Raw genomic sequence first — 18,757 nt, forward strand, 5'->3', positions numbered from 1 at the left:
TCAGGAGTGAAGGAGCTGTGTGGTTTTCAGAGTCCAACCTGTCGACTGAGACCTGGGGGCTCACTGACTGACTTTTGCAGATCTCATACTATAAAACAGCATTTTATACACAATTTATCCTATTTAATTCAAATTTAACATAATTCCTCTTCACATACCGTGAATCAATTCATAAATGAATCTGTGACATTTTAAATATTCAGCTACTTGTTAAAACACTGAGTTTAGTCTTCTGATTTCCTAAACTGATCTGGCAGGATAGAGACCGGGTCCAAATAATCTATTTGTACTGAATCAGGACTGTTTTTAGTCCAACATGTCTGATTTCATATTTATCTTCCATGTTATGAGTCTGTGCTGACATGAATATGTGTTGTTATTTCTACACAGCGGACCCAAAGCTAAATTTACAGTTAAGCTTTATTCTTTTATCCAGGTTGATCACTGCAGTCTGTCAGAGATCAGCTGTTCTTCTCTGGCTTCAGCTCTGAGGTCAAACCCCTCTCATCTGAGAGAACTGGATCTGAGCACAACGACCTGCAGGACTCAGGAGGAAGGAGCTGCTTGATCTACAGCAGAGTCCAACCTGTCAACTGAGACTCTGAGGTCAGTGTAGATGGTTGGAGCTATCCACGCTGCTTATCAGTATGTTACTAACACAGCTTCGTATCACAGATCCAGGTCTGTGCTACTAAGCAGGATTTGTGGGTTACTAGGTTAACTTCAGGTTTAATGCTAGTCCGACAAGGCCTCGGGCCCACTCTAATGAGATAAATCACCATGGTAATCTCTGATGAACGGCTAACCTGCTCCCAGGTTGGTTGAGATCAACCCGTATTGAAGCTCCGCCACTGACCACAGTGACTTCCACTGCTGTGTGGTACATCTCCTCTTAAAGGGACGGATAGCGGTAGTTTAAATCAACGTCTGGTTGGTTCAGTTGATTCTAACTCACCTGGAGAACATCTCAATCCTCTCCAGATCATCCTGTCACTAAAACACCAGATGCACCTGGGGTCAGCTTCCTGAAGATAGGTCCATGTGTTTCTATTGAGGAGGATGTCAGAGGGTGTCCACCACAATGTGTCCTCAGAGACAGTGTGGGTGTCCTCAGAGACAGTGGGGAGACAGTGTGTCCTCAGAGTCAGTGAGACGGTGTGTGTCCTTGAGAGACAGTGAGACAGTGTGTGTCCTCAGAGAGACAGTGGGGAGACAGTGTGTGTCCTCAGAGTCAGTGAGACGGGTGTGTGTCCTCAGAGACAGTGAGACAGTGTGTGTCCTCAGAGACAGTGTGTGTCTCAGAGTCAGTGAGACAGTGTGGTGTCCTCAGAGAGAGTGGCAGAGCAGTGTGTCTTCCACTCGCCTTGTTGTAACAACAGATTCAGATCTGTGGGTCTCGAGGTTATTTATCTCAGTGCCTACACGCTATTATGTCGTGGTCACGTAATATATTTCCTTTTACCAAATGCCACCAGGGCGCTAACTTACACATTGACACGATCCCAGATGTTTCAATTAGCCGTTCTCTTCCTGCATTTAGCAGCTGTGACTGAGTTTTCCTTTTATTCTTGGATCATGTTTGTTCTCCAATGATTTTTATTATAGAACAGTTTGATCCTGGCTAGAAATATGAGGCTCTGCTGTCAGTCAAACTGTCCATGTCTGTGATTGGTCATACACAGTAGACCCCGCCCCTTTTATGTGCACGCTCAGATCTCATGAGGAAAACCTGAGTTAACTTAACGAGTTGATAACCAAAGGCCATGTGACCACTTAGCCTGACTGTGTCTGTCAGGTTCAGCTTTTTTTGAGCTGGATCTCAGGAAAGATCTCCTGGACATGCGGGTATGTCTTCGTAGTTCAGGCCTCAGCGTGTTTCAGTGAAGCTGTGAGAGGACAATGAGGACAGACGCTGTGGATTGACAGAAACACAGAGATAAATAGTCGCCAATCAGACGAGCCACAAGCTGCTTGGGATCATTTGATTGAGTTGACGGAAGACCGATAAAGAGCTATGAACAGGAAATGTGAAGTTGACCACAGCTGACAGCCTCACACGAGGAACAGAGACGGTGTCGTCTTCATCTGATCTGAGACAGTTTGTCTCTCACTTCACTGAAGAAGAAACTGATCAGTGGATCTTGTCACAGCTCTGAGATCAGTGGGACTGAAGCCTCCTCATCACCATGGTAATTCAGGAGCTTCTTATACAGAGCAGAACCTCTGCTGAGGTCCATCTGTCTCATCTGGTCCCAGTTTGTTTAGACAGATGTTCACTAACACACAGGAAACATGTCTTCACCTGTAACAGCAGTAACCACCTCTCAGGTGTCCACTCTGCACTTTGACATGAGGAAACAATACTTAGCTCTTAGCGTGTTCTATTCCAACACGTGAACATGAAGCAGAGAGTGTGCTTGCTCTACCTCTGAACAGGACTGAAGTCCTGCTGCTCTTTCTACTGGATGTGCTGCACTGACTCACAGCTGATGAGAAGTGAGTCTCTGGAACACTGATGTTTTCTCTCAACAGCTGGAAGTGGTCTTAGTGAAGGTGGAGTGTGAAGAGGGACAGGTGTGGACGGAGGCTGAGCTGTGTCCTGGAGGATCCAGAGGCTGAAGCAGCAGCAGCTTGTGTGTAGAGCGGCCTGACTGGGCCTTGTTGGGAGGCAGAGTGGAGACAGAGCCCAGAATCAGGAGGTTGTTGTAATATGCAACTTCACCACTAGATGGCCTCCACACCACCTTGTGTTTATTCACATGAACAATGTGTTGGCTGAAATGACAACACAAGCAGAATATATAACCCCTCTATAAAGCGTCAGTATATGTGCTTAAGTTTCCTTTATTCTGTCCCACCTTGTCCTCAGTCTGTCTCCATGTGTAGAACCACATTCTGTTTGTTTATGAGCTGAAAGTTCCTGGATTCATGTCACAAATTGATTTTAGTTCAACACAAAGTTAAACACAATCAAATCACTTTGAGTTTAAAATCAGAGTTTTGTCTTTGATACAAAAGATCAAAACTCTGGACTTAAAATGGACGTTTTCATTTCTGCATCAGGTGCAGAGCGTGTGGCTTACCTTTGACCCACAGGTGGCGCTGTAGTATAACAGCAGCACATCCCAGTCAAAGCCTTTATATTCAGTCTATGAGTCAAACATGGATCATTTCCTCTGTGACAAAAACCAGATGTAACGAGAAGAAAACATCCTCAGAGAGAAAAGTCCTGTTTCTACTTGTCTCTGCTTTAATGCTCAATAAACATCCTTCCACCGACTTCACTGGAATCATGTGACTCTGCTTTTCTTTCCTCTTGGCAAACAAACAGGAAACATCTCGTCCTTGGTGCAGGTAAAAGAACAAAATCACCAGTTTGATATAATGGAAATAATCAGAAGAAAAGCGAATGAGACATTTACAGTATGAAGAAGAGTCGGCGAAGAGCAGAGCATCTTTAAGTCTCTGAGGAAACTGTTTCATGAATATTTTACCATATTTAATAGAAAACTGACCTTGGAGGACGTTTATACAAACATAGATGAAGATTCTGCTGTAGCACGTTCTCGACCACCACCTCAGAACAACCACAAGGGGGAGACTGTAGCAGGCCTCTGGGAACAGCAGCATGCTGGGAAATAATTGATGATGGGAGGTTCACAGCAGAGACAAGGGACAGAAAGTGTCTGAGAGATGATGTCCTGAAGACAGTGGACATTTTGGGCCTGTTGTGTTTGTGTTATTTTGTGGAGACACAATGACTGCACTGCTGTCAAAGTTATGATACAACAGTAACTGTCACTCACTCATGCAAAACATGTGGATGTGATTATCCAGCGCGAAACTAAGACAAGCACTCCGACACCTTCTGGCCCAAAACCAACGGCCATCTGACTGTTGGAATCCTGTGAGAGACGTGCAGGGGGAGGAGCCACTGAGGAGGTGGTTTTCTGAACAGACGCCGGGGGGGGGTCGAATTCAGACACTCCAGAGACGGGAGGAATCTCAGAGGACGAGTTTGTCGCTCACGCCCGATTAGTGATGTCAAAGCAGGTGACGGGTGGTAAGAAGAAGAAGGGAGCACTGTCGTCGAGAAAGTTCACAACAAAAGGTGGAACCAGTTGGAAACTCGCAAACTTTGACCAAACACGAGAGGCGACTGTAAACCTTGTTAGTGACGAGGGAACGCGCCGGACATCAACTGCAGGTGTAATGTACGACTAATAATCAAATCCATAGAGACAACGCCGCCATGACGCATCAGGTTGTCCCTCCCGCGCCGAGACAGGATCACACACTGTGAATAAAAAGCGCTCTACCTCCTCCCACTGTCCAGAAATGTAGTTTCACATTATCTCAGGTACCAGGTCGTTTGAACAGAGTCTGTAAGGCAGCCGCCGTATCGAGGTCCTACGCCTTCAGGTAATCGATCAATCAGAGCTGTCTCAGCAGTTAATCATTACGTCTCATGAAATAAATCCAAAATGACCTATACTACAGCCGGCTACCAGGGGGCAATGAGACACGGACTCTAAAGTCCAACTTGACACCAAACCTTCACACAGGTTTACTTCAACCCAGTGGAGCTGTCCATGGATCAGTTAGATTCCTGATCCCAGCTTCGTTCAGAGCGTCAGCAGCTGGAGACACAGATTCTTCCTCAGCGTGTGGTGAAATCTTTCCCTTGAGGAGCAGTGAAGGACTTTTCCACTTCAAAAGGGCTGAAACATTAAAGACTGACCTCCTGTTTTCTGCTGCTGTCGCCTTCACTGTCCAGTAAAAACTCCCAGAGGCCAAACTCCCTCTGGATCCTGGAGCCGAGAAGATGAATGTGACTGTAAATTACTGATATTGAACAAAGGAGACTGAGAGAAACCTCCGAACCCTGACGTGAAATCTACAGCAGACTCAGTCGACCTTTCTCTCTGCGCTTCATGAACTGAACCTCTGTCGTATTTAATGTGACGTTATTAAAACAGACTAATCACTGAAGTCTGAGTGTGTTGTTCTTTCTACACATATTAACTACACGTGTTAAAGTCCTCAGAGGTTAGATTTTATTGTAATTCATGTTGCACATTAATCTGCTGAAAGAGCTCTTTTAAACCACACAACCAACTATCTGCAACCAAACCTCGTGTGTGCTGTAAAAACAGCCTGAAGGCCTCCGGGGTGAAAATGATATTTTCAGAAAAGTTGTGTTTAGATATTTACACATTCATAGACTGACAAATACAAAAACACACATTTTCAGACAGTTTCTGCTTATCATCTCTGACGCTCTGATGAGTAAATTTAACATCGGCTCAGAAATCACAGGGGAGAGAAAATGTTAGTTGAACAGAATCTCACTGAGAGAAACATCACATTCTGAAAAAGTTTTCCTCATTCCTCATAGTAAACCGGTGACAGCTGCCTGGGAACGCCCATCAGCTCGATGCAAACTGGAACAGCTGACAGTTAATTCTGCTCAGTCTTAATGGTTCCAGTTTGTTAAGAGTATGAGAACTAGACTGAAACAGAGTCCACAGTGTAAAACTCACCCAATCCAGAGTTACCCCCCCTCAAAGCATCATGGGAACTGTAGGAGCAAAGGTAAGAAAACAATGAGAAGGCAAGAAATCAATAGAATGAACTTTTCCTATGTGGTCCGTGTTTGACAAAATAACAGTTGAGGAATCTGTTTAGTTTGAGAATGTTGAGTTCTGAACGTTTGAATTGACGTTTTCCAGAGATTTTAAAAGTAAACAATGACGAGACAGGAATATGTCGTCTCCTCGCTTATACAGAGCGAGGACATTTGTCCAACCGCTGGTCACTGTAGCTTGAATGAAACAATAAGGAGGAAGCAGTGAGAAAGTTCAGGGACTATTTTAAGAAGCTGAGTCATAATAATGAAGATAAAGAAACATTGTGTGTTGTCGTGATTTATGAAGGAACTGCCATCGCACTGTAAATATCTTCGTGACACACCTAATGTTTGGTTTCGGTGTTTTCATTGGAGTTGCTAATAATATAAAAATATTGAATATAACCAGATTAATAGAATTAGAATGGCAGCTCAGTTACCTAATAAACCAGAAACTGGTAGATTCATCTTATTTCACATCTTTTTTTTTATTCTTGAAGTCAGAAAAGGTTCAGGTGTAGAATGTAGTGATATCTAGAGGTGAATTGTCATATTGCAGCTGAATCCTCACTTCACTTCTACCCCATTCAAGGGTAAAGACATAAACAATTCATACAATTTAAATCATTACACACTCGTGAAAACATGATTACTTTATATTCAATTTCTCCCAATAGACCCTTTCATCTAAATCTTACACACTGAGCCGTCAATGTTTGACAGAGTTGCAGCGGAACAACCTGTGAGTCAGTTTGACCTTTACTCTGTACAATCACTGATTAGCTAATTGTAGTTAAGAGTTTGATCGTCAGCTGCTGGAGAAACGACTCAGTCTCATGTCCTCAAACCTGCTTGTCTGCATGTTTTCACTGTCTCTCCTTCTCGTGTCATGAGTCAAACCAGCTGTTAACTCGTCTCTTCTTCCATTGATCCACATCCAGTTCTCACAGAGTGAAAGAAAGATGTCTGGGTTCAAGCCCTGGGTTGTGTTGATCCTCACATGTGGACTCTCACCACAGCAGGTACGTGAAGTCTGATCTTACTCAGAAATCACAGGTTCTGTTTGAACGTAGTACTTTGTATGTGCATGTTGGTTTCCACTCAGACGTAGCTATGAAACAGGAGAAATGATTGTGAAGTAGTTTATAATAACATAGAGAAACACATGTTCTCACTGGAGCTGAGGTGAAACAGTTCACACCAGATGTTGGGTTCTTTTATTCTTCATCGAACTTACTGCAACAGAACTGAACTGAGCTGTGATTTGTGTTGTGTGTGTGTGTGTGTGTGTGTGTGTGTGTGTGTGTGTGTGTGTGTGTGTGTGTGTGTGTGTGTGTGTATAAATCTCAGCCCTGTGACACTCAAACACTAACGATGCTGTAACATTATATTTTCCAATGTATAAAAAGAAACAAAAATCATCACATTAAGATTTAGTTACAAAATTAATTTTAATGGTAAAGAAATTAATCTGTGATTGAAGTCGAGAGAGGAAAACAGCTTCTCTTGTTCCAAGTGTTGGAATCTGCAGAACCAGATTGGACTACGCTCCACAAACGTTCCAGAGGAAACATGATGACGCTTTAGTTTTAATTGTCACAGAATCAAACAAACACATGCTGTAAAGGCTATAACCCAATCAGATGATGCTAACTTTGGATTCTATATTTCTATATATTCTATATCTATTTTATTCCACTTGATAATGATGTCATGATTTTACCATATGATGACGATTGATCAAGTTAATGTCAATCATCTGTAAATCAGCCCTAATGTTATTGGTTGTGTTGTGCATATGATACATTAAGCGTGACACAATTAAAAGGTGTGCCTTTATATCTAATAAATTTGGTTATCAGGAAGAAATATTTAATAATATTAAAAATATTAATATTAAATAATGACTAATTGGATTAAAGCTACTCAGGGCACCACCCTTCAAAAGAAGGGAAAAGACAGACAATGTATTGATTAAGTCTCATAAAGAACTAATTACAATTTGGAAACTCTGATTAATAATTCAATTAATAAATCTATAAACAAAATTATCACATAGGTAGTTAGCAAAGTTGAAGGATATAGAGTTCTTTGACAGTGTAGAGGTTGGCAAAATTCACATTTATGCAACATTAATGAAAACATTTGTTACAGAAAAACATTTATGAAGATAATAAAGTATAAAAGACAAATTACTAAAGGTGTACTTACTATATAAAGATGTGTATGTGAGTAGGCGTGTGTGTGTGTGTTGGTGCCAGGTTAGAGAAAGTAGCTCGTTGCAGAGAAAGACTGAAGAGCATAACATAACTAACCTTAACTTTCGAATAACTTATAACCAAAATATCACAGCAACACAAATCAAACTTATAAACATCACACGGAATCGAATAAACAGTCTTTGCTTAGCCTAGTATAATTATTAAGCCCAGTTGTGTTACCTGGCCCATGAAAAGGGAAAAAGGTTGATGTGCTGTTTGAAGTCCAGTAGAAGCTGCCTTGCTGGTTTGTGGCTCCTGTTGTTGTGGTTCTGCTGTGCGATGCAGCTCTTGTGTTGAAGTTCTTAGGCAGGCCTCTCATGTCGCTGCCTTGAAAGGCTTCCCCCAGCAGTCTGCTCCCAGGCAGGCCTGCTTGAAGGTTGGGTAGAGCTTGGTAGGGAGGAGGTTTCCTGGCTGGGTGAGCTGAGAGCTGCACCTCTCCTCCATGGAAGCTACAGAAAGAGAGGTGAGCCTCTTTGTGAGTGGTTGGAAAGCTGTGTTGAGGGTCAGTTTTAACCTCGGTGAAGTTGAAGCAGCCTGGGAGACTGAGGTCTGGAGATTCTGGTTTGTCCTTCAGAACAAAGAAACATGTGGTCAGACTTTGACACAACATGTAGGCCGAACTGTAGTTCACAAATACTAGATCCTTTGGCAGTTGCAAAAGTGAATCCATTATTACACAATAAACACACAAACACACACAATCATGGGATTCTAAAAATAAATCTTTCTTTACGTCTAAATTTCAGATCCCAAATTCCCTTTCCCTTGCTTTCATCACAAAGAATGTCTAGATTTTGCTGAATCTCACAAGGTCACCTTTCTAAATGAACATTTTCCTGTGATCAACACACAACTTTCAGCTTGGTGTGAATCTGAGCCTCTTTTAGTCCATATTGTTGGTTTGACAGTAAATGTAATGCTACACATTCAATGCCTCGTGGCAGGGGAGGTTGCCTGTGAGCAGCTCAGATAAAACTACTGTAACATGTTAACTGTCACAGCCAAACAGCCAAACAGTCCCATCAGGATATTTACATTCACAACTGGGTCTGAGAGCAAATGCTCTAATTGCTCTTTTTAAAGAAGCTTGGTCTACCATGAAGATCCTGAACTGCTGTTTTTTTACCTGTTCCTGCAGATGTTGAGGCCCCAGGCTTTATGAGAGCTGCATCTTGGCCTGCAGTTTTCAGCTCTGGCATAGACCAGCAGTCATCTTTACTGACAATGTGGAAAATCCAAGAAACACTCTCGTGTCCACTCCTACTACAGAGCCAGAGACGGTTTGACTACCAGAGCGAAGTTGGCCAGAGGCCGACATCGCTTGTTCATAGAGCAGATTCCCAGAGGAACGCTGACCAGGCTTGGACGGGCTGCAGCTTCAGACCAGGGCAGATACAAGTGCTTCTACCAGCATCATCACTGGAGACAAGGAGGATTCATTTATCAACTTGAGTAGATGGAAGATCTAGTGAAAAGCAGAATACAAATACGGAAATGATATTTTGTCTCTGATATAATTATAAACAGATGAGGCTGGAGATGCACTTGCTGCTTAGTGTCTACATGACTAGATGCTTCATGAGCGAGCTGCACATTCTGGCTGTGTATTCTCTCAGCAGTGCCCTCTAGTAGCATTTCTCACTAGACGGCAATGATGACAGAACTCAGATCAGATACAACTTCTAGATCTGTATTCTGGCAACATTGACATGTGACATGGTTAGTATTAACCCAATATGTCAAATGAATGAAGAGCTCCAGACATCAGAGGTGAACTGCAGCAGGAAGACAGACACTCTTTTGTGGTGAGAATACCTGGGGCGCCTACAGGTGAAATCAAGTAGTGAGCAGGGACAGCTGCAATGAGTCAGACTGAATTTAGATTTTAATGTTTCACTTTTATTTCTTGGTTTATCTAAGGAGGTGAGAAGCCTGGTGGTGTTTTTGGTGACCTTTGACCCCACAGTGAAATGTTTATGAGTGTTTGCACTGAACAGACACTTGAACTCTTTCTTTTCAGGACAAACACAAATGAAAGAGGTAAAACTTAGAGTATGTTACATTAGATTTTGGAATATACTTTGAAATGTGTTACAGTGTAAACGCATGGTGTGTGTTGAGCTCTCAGACGAGTCACACATTTGCAGCTGATAAGATTTCATTCCCAGGAAGCCTGACATTCATGCAAGGTCATTTGAACAAGGTCATGGAGAGATTGAGTGCACGTGTACAAACAGACCTGGTTTCAGCTGTGCTTCCTGCAAAATAAAATAAAAATACTTCATAAAACTCGTGATTTAATTTGAGAAAGTTGCATTTCTGGTGTTCATCACACGACTTCTTCTAAATCTACGCACAGTATTTCAGTGCTCATGAATCCATCCTCACGGAAACTGTGTCCACCACACTTCCCTCATGTGATATGATCAGATTTACTCTGGAGCTTTAAGGCGTTTATCTCTAATTGCTGAATTATGAGCCAGATGCAACAGAATCCCGCGTGAATGTTCACTTGTCTGCGTTAACAGGCATAAAGTATTGTGTAGTATAAACACGCCTTTCAAGTATAACTCAAACCATATGCTTTCGACCTCTAACGTAAAACCAGCATGAGCACTGCTGAATATAAAAGAGCGCCACCTACAGGCGTACCTGTGGAATTCAAAGTGACTCCATGCTGAACATCGGTCAAAGGTTGAAGTCCAGGTGCTGTATAAATACTGGATCACCGTCACAAACCATGCTTTCTACGACTGTGTGAGCTCAATACAACAACTCTCAGTTCAATGAGTAACACTATGGTTAGTCTGAGAAGTGACGGATGATTTCCTGAAGAAGCCTAACAGTAAAAGAGTCATGTGATCATTCCACTGAGCTTCCTGGGGCAAACTCCAGGCTCTGGAGGAGCGAAGTAGAAACAGACTTTTCTTATTCAGTAAAGAAGAGAAAACAAAGTCTCTGGAAAGATGACTGTTTATTTCTAACAGTTTTATTGGTCTAATGACTGCAGGAAAGGAGAAGCTCCACAGAAACAACACACAGCAAAGAGCAGAGTCTTCTCCTACATCACCACGGGGAAACATCTTCCTGTAGCACCCTGTTGTCTTGCAGTTTCAAAGGCTACGTGACATTGAGCAGGTGGAGGGTCAGCTTCACTCCGCGCTCAGAGGATCACCAGCCGCAGCCCACCTGGTCCACCAGGCCTCCGCTCAACGTGACCCTTCAGAACCAAACTCACAGTGAAGGAGAGGTGACGGAGCAGCAGAGGGCTCATGAGACTCAAACAGCACACTGACAATGGTTTGGGACAGAGACACTGTTCTGATCTGTGCCTCAGCACTCAAGAGTGCAGGAGGAGCGTGGTGTAACAACCCAGTACGCTTAATCTGTCATGGAACTGAACCTGCTTGTTTCACTGTACTGCTGCATACGTATCTGCTCCTACAGAGAACTGACATCTGATGATAGAAAATGTTCAGGAAAGTCTCATCAGAGCCTGAAACCACATTCAGAGAACGATGATATTATTTGATCCCTTTTCTTCTCAGCCTCGTCCATGTGTCACCGAGGAATAACATCGACTGCACTGCTCCAACACTAAACCCTGACACACTCTGGTGGTTCAACCACAGTCAGATCACTGTGAACCAGGACTGCCGACGGCCCCAGGGTCTCAGAGCAGTGGAGGCAGTGAGGATGGGGTTAGCGCCAGGCAGCCTCACGCTGCACCACTTATCTTCAGATCACCAGGAACGCTCACCTGTGAACCTGGTAGTGAAGAGGAGACGCATTTCATCAACAGCTACGTGATGATAGAGGAAGGTAAGATCCCATGAGACGAGAACTGATTGATGAAATCCTCAGAGCGACTGTCAGATCTAGGCTAGCAGTGAGCCCTGGGTTCTCCTGGTGAGCAGATCCCCAGGGCTCCGTCCTCCAGCTCATCAGAGCATCATGTCCCACATGCTGTCAGGAGAACATAGGAACGAGGAGGTTACACACACACTACACTTTACACTGAAGACACATCACTGCACTTGTTGATGCTACACTTCTACTCTCTGAATTACAGGTGTTTGTATTCAGCTATGAATTGTGGTCGGAGTACTCTGCTGTGTGTGTAGTATTAGGAGCTGGAGCAGGATTATGCTACTTTAGGGAAGACTAAGTGGGTAAATATTAATATTTACAATAATTCTGCTATTTATTTATTATGTGTTGCTTTTCTAATGATTATTTGTCGGAACAAACCCAAAAACGGATCTATCTACAATCAGAGGCTACAGAGAGGAAACCTTTTAATGTAAGTTTACTGTATATTCTGTACTGAGAGCTACAATATTCTGCTCTAAAGAATAACCCTGCTGTCATGGAGATGCTGTAAACTACTTTATTCTTGTTTCACGCTTGCTCTAACAGCTTCATCCTTAGCCGCATCAGCAGACACATCCTAGCAGCAGTTTCTGAGAGTTCGCTCAAAACCATATCGATATTAGAGTGAAAGAAAATCTGATACTGATATATCGGCCAATAAATTTATAAAAGATTTGACAATGATTCCAAGATGTCGTTATCAAACCCTTACGGCAAAAGAAATGTAACTGGAGACTTGATATTTTACAGTTTAAATCCAGAACTGTATTAGCTACTTTAATTCAAAAATGTCTATTAATGTCAAATGTTACATCTATTAGTATCGTTCATTCTGTAAATGAGTTTCTATATCAGCAAACATGAAGCAGATGTGTCTGTGAACGCCTCAGATTATTTCTGGTTGGTCGAGGAGATATTTGTTTCAGGTTTGTGGGAGGAAGCAAAAGGACAAAAAGAAAATTTATGGAGAAAAAAAAGAAGTTCAATGATTTAATAAGATTAAGAGAGAAAGAAATGTCCTGATGTTTGAGCAGTTTCACATCTTCTGCAGTTTGTGTTTGGTGACTGATGAAGAATAAAATCAGAGATTAAGATTTCAGCAGCTCTTGAATTTCTTACCTTTTACAGGCCGACAATGAAGAAAATAATGAGAACACGACAGAAATGCTGCCTGAGAGCAGAAAGACAAACAAATACCTCAGGATGAAGAAGAGGAGCTGAACACGTAGAAGATGGGGGACGCCAACTTGGAAAGACGAGGAGGTCATGTGAGCTTTTCGGTGATGAGGCCAATGTCGGTTTCCATGTGAACGAGTCCGACCCGGACAATATCCTGCTGCCTTCTTCTTCTGTGAAAGACCAAACGGCTTCAGTCACTGAACCATCAAACCCATTTGAATCCAGCTGCTGGTTTGAGGTGGAGACATAGCTTTGCTTTAAGTCTGTTTTAACTCTCGACAACATCCGGCAGAGACTTGAAAACCAACAGCACCTGAATGAAACAGCCTGAGACCAAACTAATCTGACACGTTCAGCAGACTCACACAACCTGAACCAGGTTAAAGCTGAATTTTAATAATTTAAAGCTCTGGAAAGAATGTACAGATTTGTATTTTATATCTGGTACTGTTTTGTATTTATTAAAATGTATTTATCTAAATCTGTGTGGTATCTTTCTGTATTTGACACATTTAGGATTTTACTCATCAGGGGATGAAAAGCTTAAATACAGAACAGAGGAGGACTGCTCATGACTTTGGTGAATCTATCTTGTCCTCTAGCGCCACCTGCAGTTCCAAGTCGTTTATCCACTGAAATTCCTAAATGAATCTACAAATGTCTTCCTCTGGCTCCACCGTGTGGTCACTGGTTGTTCCAACACTTGAGATCTTCAGTTGTTCCTCTTTGGCAGGGGTCAGCAGCCTTTACTATCAAAAGAGACATTTCTCCTCTTCCACCAAATAAAACTTGTCTGGAGCCGCAAAACATATTTGATAACACAGCTTATAAAGTTATAGTATAAAGTTGTATATATAGTTATACTCAGTGTTGTGTCAGTTTACACTTAAAATGAACTAGTTTAAAGTTCTGTTCATGCAGCTGAAAATGAACTAGTTCACATTCATATGTAATATTTTTAAAATTTTCAATTAAGTTCACGTTCATTTGTTGACGAGTCATTTTTCATGATGTTTAAATGCAGTCTCATAAAGCTCAGAACAAACCGACTGCAGCTTCTGCTCTGATCACTGAGCAGCTGAGACCAGAGAAACTCTGTTTTTACTGTTTCCACTGTTCTTCTAAAAAGTCACTGACCGGCTGCTTCACGTGAACGAGCTCTGATCTCACTGCGTGTGTCTCTCGTGTGTCTCTCTGAGCGGGGGTTCTGTGTGTAAATAAACAGCGATGAGCGTCGTTAGCTTGAAGCGCAGAGACTCATCTGTCAGCTCCCAGACTGCACTGCGGGTCAGTTCCGCATGTAGCGTTAATAAAGTAAAATCACTAATAAAATTCACAAATACAAATTAAAAATAAAAATCAATAAAGTACATTTCTAACTCTGTTATACCCACCCCACTGAATTTTATCAAAGTGAAGCACCAACTACACAATACGTATCCAACAAAACACTACAATTTGGCAAATTACAGAGGGTCATCTTCAAGAAAACCAACATTGAATGTATCCCATAAGGATGAAGTGGTATGAGGGCAGCGCTTATCCCTCAATCCATCAACTGGCAACAGGGTGCCTTGTACACCCCACAAGACCTAACACATTATCTAGTGCAAGCTGTGGCATAGAAGAAAGTGAAAACAATTGAACATTAAACCAAAACAAAACATTCAGACCTATTAAGGCCTAGGCTAGCTGATTAAAGCTCTAGTCAGCAAAAGCCTGGAACATAGATTTGTATATAGCCTTAACATCGAACTTGTCTGAACAACATCCTGCCTGCACATGGTTTGTAGGAGCCTGTTTACAGGTTTGACTAGGCGACCAAATCTTGACCTGACCTGTGTCTGCGCATTAGAATGACCACAGTGTGTTGAAGAGGTCTGAACAACAGTGTGTAGAGTGTCTGATGTATTGACTGGCTGTGTCATGTAGTCGAGAGCACAATCTTGGTTTCTCACTCGTACTGAAGCGTCTACAGCAGTCAAAGGGCTAGAAACACAAGTCACAGACTGATTTGTCATTTGATCCTCAGGCGAGGCCCTGAAGCACCCTGGGGGTCAGAAGTCATGCTTGTTATTTCAGAAACGTCCGCCTCTGATGGAGTTAGCACAGACAACTGCGTGAGCCATTCCATGAGTCGCTCCCGGAGTCCACAGGCTCCGGATCAGTCAAGGGGCCCTGTCTCTCTCCCACATTTACAGGTGAGTTCCTGTCACTTTCAGCACCAACGTTTTTACCAACTGTGCAAAAGTCGCACTCTCTCTTCGAACAAGGTCTCTCCTGCTTCCCCGTCACTAGTTCCTGAGGCTGAGAGATCTGTAACAGGTGGGGATGAGGCAAGATCAGACAGCACACATGAGTCCCTCACAGGAGGGAAACTTACTGGCATCAGCAGGTGTAGATGGTTGAGTCCCACCGGTCAGCCAGCTTCATTTTACCTCTTTCCTTCCTATTGGCCAAGAGCACTCTGTCACCGATCTCAATCTTGGATCCTTTCACCCTCTCGTTGTAAAGCCGAGCATGCCTTTTCTGCTTTTTGCAGCATGACCCTGGGCAATCACCATTACTTCTTTCAGATCAATGGCGAGACGCGCCACATACTTATCATAGCTTGTCACATCAGAGTCATGTAAGACTGTACGGAAGAGGACGTCGACCGGTAGGCGAGAACCCTGCCAAACATGAGATAAAAGGGGGTAGCCTGTCGTCTCATGGGCCGTTGAGTTGTACATGAATGTAAGAGTCTGCAACCGTCGTGGCCAGTCAGCCTTCTTTTCAGGGGCAAAGCACGGATCATGCCACCCAAGGTCCGATTGAATCGTTCCACACTCCCGTTTCCCATTGGATGGTAAGGGTAGTGTTTGATTTCCTGACACCTGAGACCCTGAGGAGCTCGCTTATCAGTTGACTTTCAAAGTTCTCCCCTTGGTCACTATGGATCCTTTCTGGGAATCCAAAGACACAGAAATACTTGTCCCAGAGCACCCTTGCCACCTGCTTAGCTATCTGGTCTTTACACGGAAACGCCTGAGCCATCCTCGTGAAATGGTCAGTTATCACCAAAACATCAACAGACTTATTTCTGGAGTCTTCGGCCGACCAAAAGTCAATACAGACCAGCTCCAGTGGCCTGGTCGATGTTATACTATGCAGGGGGGCCCTACCCTCAGGTTCAACTGTCTTGCTGACAATACATCGCTGACAATGACGAACATAGTCTCTTACATCCCTGTCGTGGTTAGGCCAGAAAAACCTCTGTCTTGTCAAGTTGAGGGTCCTGAACTGAGCTTGATGTCCGGCTCTGTCGTGAACTCCTTGCAGAACCTCAGTCTTGAGTGAGTCGGGGACAACATATTGGAAACGTTTTGCCTTGGTTTTCTGGTCCCTTGAAACCCTGTACAGCACTCCACTGCTCACAGTGAGCCTATCCCAGTGCTTCAAGTATCTTGTGACAGAAACAGACTCTTTGAATCTTTCTCTTCTAGAAGGCCTCCGACGTCTCTCAACATAGAACAGAACACGAGAGAGGGTTCTATCCTCCACTTGCTTATCACGAAGGTCCTTCTCAGTGTAAGCAGGCAAGGCGTCCTGTCCAGGTGGAACCAATTGAGGTAGATACTGCAACACTTCAACAGCACGGGCCCTCGGGCCAGCATCCCACTCAATGTGCGACTGCAGTACAGCAGATACATCCTCCATCGCCACAGACTGCAGACTACACGTGGACTGTGCAATGACACTTACTGGAGAGGGTTTCTTGTGACCACTTGAAGACAGGAAGGCATTCTGGACAGAAGCACTTGACATATCTTTGACCTCTGTGAGAAGACCTGCATAGGATTCAGCGAGCAGCCTGTGGCCAACACTCTCTTTGACAAACGGCACACGGCTTAGGCGTCAGCTACAATGTTCTGCCGACCTGGTACATACTTGATGTCAATGTCGTAACTCGCCAACTTGGCTACCCAGCGTTGTTCACAACAGTCGAGCTTTGGCTTTGTCAAGATGTGAGTCACAGGGTTGTTGTCCGTCCAGACTGTGAATTTGTGGCCCTTTAGCCAGTGACTGAACTTGTCGCAGACTGACCATTTCAAAGCCAGAAACTCCAAACGGTGGGCTGGGTAGTTCTTCTGGACCGAGATAGTGACTTGCTGGTGAAAGCAATAGGTCTGGCTCGTGCTTCACCCTCCTGCATTTGAGACAGAACTGCACCTATGCCATCCAAGGATGCATCAGTTGACAGCATGAAGGGACGTGTAAAGTTAGGATGAGCTAAGACGACACTGTGAACTAGTGAAGCTTTCAGGCTTTCAAAAGCCTGATCCTGTTCCTGCGCCCAATCCGATGCACACAACCTCCTGCTTGACAGCGTGTTTTTATGTCGTTTGCCTTTTTCTTTTCTTTTCACACCCTCCAACAGATCAAAGAGCAGCTTGGCGATGGCAGAGTATCTGGGCACAAAGTGTTAATAGTAATTAACCATCCCCAAAAAGGATCTCAGCCGCTTCTGGGACGGGGTCACACCATCAGGCTCCATGAGGTCAGTGCTAATCATGTTTGTGATGTTCTCAACCTTACTGGAGTCTGTTGAAACACCATTTGCATCTATTATGTGCCCAAGAAACTTCACAGACCTCCTGAGGAAGAAGCACTTTTTGGGGTTGTGGTCACGCAACCTCCCAAACACCATTTCAGGCACCGCAATGCAGTTTCTTCATCAGGTGCAAACACCAACAAATCATTTAAGTAGCACAGCAGACTCAGATAGTTTTGGTCCCCAAAATGCTGGTCATCATGCGCATGAAGCTTCCAGGGCTGTTGCAGAGGCCTTGCGGCAGGCGGTATACCTATACAGGCCCATGGGAGTGGTAAAGGCGGAGTACTTCCTGTCGTCCTCGTGAAGTGGCATGTTATAAAACCCGGAGGTCAAGTACATAGTGCTGAAAAGGCAGTTGCCTCCCAGGGCTGCCAAACAATCACCCTGATGGGGCAAGGGGTGAGCATCCTTCAGGGTTCTTTTATTTAACCAGCGAAAGTCTGTGCAGATGCGGAGATCTCCGTTTTCTTCCACACAAGCACCAGTGTCGATGCATATTCACTGGTCGATTTCCTGATGATTTCCTTTTCCTCCATCTCGCTCAGTACTTGGCGCAGCTTCTGGTACTGGCCAGGGGTACCCTTCTGTAGGGGAGCCTGAAAGGTCTGCTGTCTGACAGGTGTATGCGGTGTACAAAACCTTCGCCTCCCCACAATCAAGACTGTGGCGCGAAAAGACAGCTTCATACTGCAAAGAAGGTCAGCCATCCTCTTCTTACAGTCCACTGACACTTCACATGACTCAATGTCAATAGTACTGAGACCAACTGACCTGAGATTGTCTTTTACAGAACTTTTCACATCAGCAGTGGGTGGCATAGCTGATTGGGTACAGCTGACAAGGGAACACCCGAAGGTTCAGCAACATCCATGTCTTCAAGCGCTACACAGGGGTAGACATCAGCCAACTTTGCATTGCGCCTCAGCCGTACAGGCTTGTCAGATGTATTGATGAGCTTTAGTGGGACCCACCTGTCTCCCCACAGCTGAGTTACAATCTTTGCGACCAAAACACCTCTAGGAGCTGAGCGGGATGATGTAAGTTCTGTTATGACGGTGCTGCCTAGGAAACAGCAGTGTTCTTTGGTAGTTTTCCCCAGAGAAGATATTCACGCCCAGGCTCAAGGCAGGTAGCTGAGTTACACCTGACTGTACCGACCTTGTCAGGAATATTTTCACCTTTCCAGGGATTCAGACCAGAGAGCATAGACAGGAAATG

The sequence above is a fragment of the Hippoglossus stenolepis genome, chromosome 19 (genome assembly GCF_022539355.2).
Source record: "Hippoglossus stenolepis isolate QCI-W04-F060 chromosome 19, HSTE1.2, whole genome shotgun sequence".
Classification (NCBI taxonomy): Eukaryota; Metazoa; Chordata; class Actinopteri; order Pleuronectiformes; family Pleuronectidae; genus Hippoglossus; species Hippoglossus stenolepis.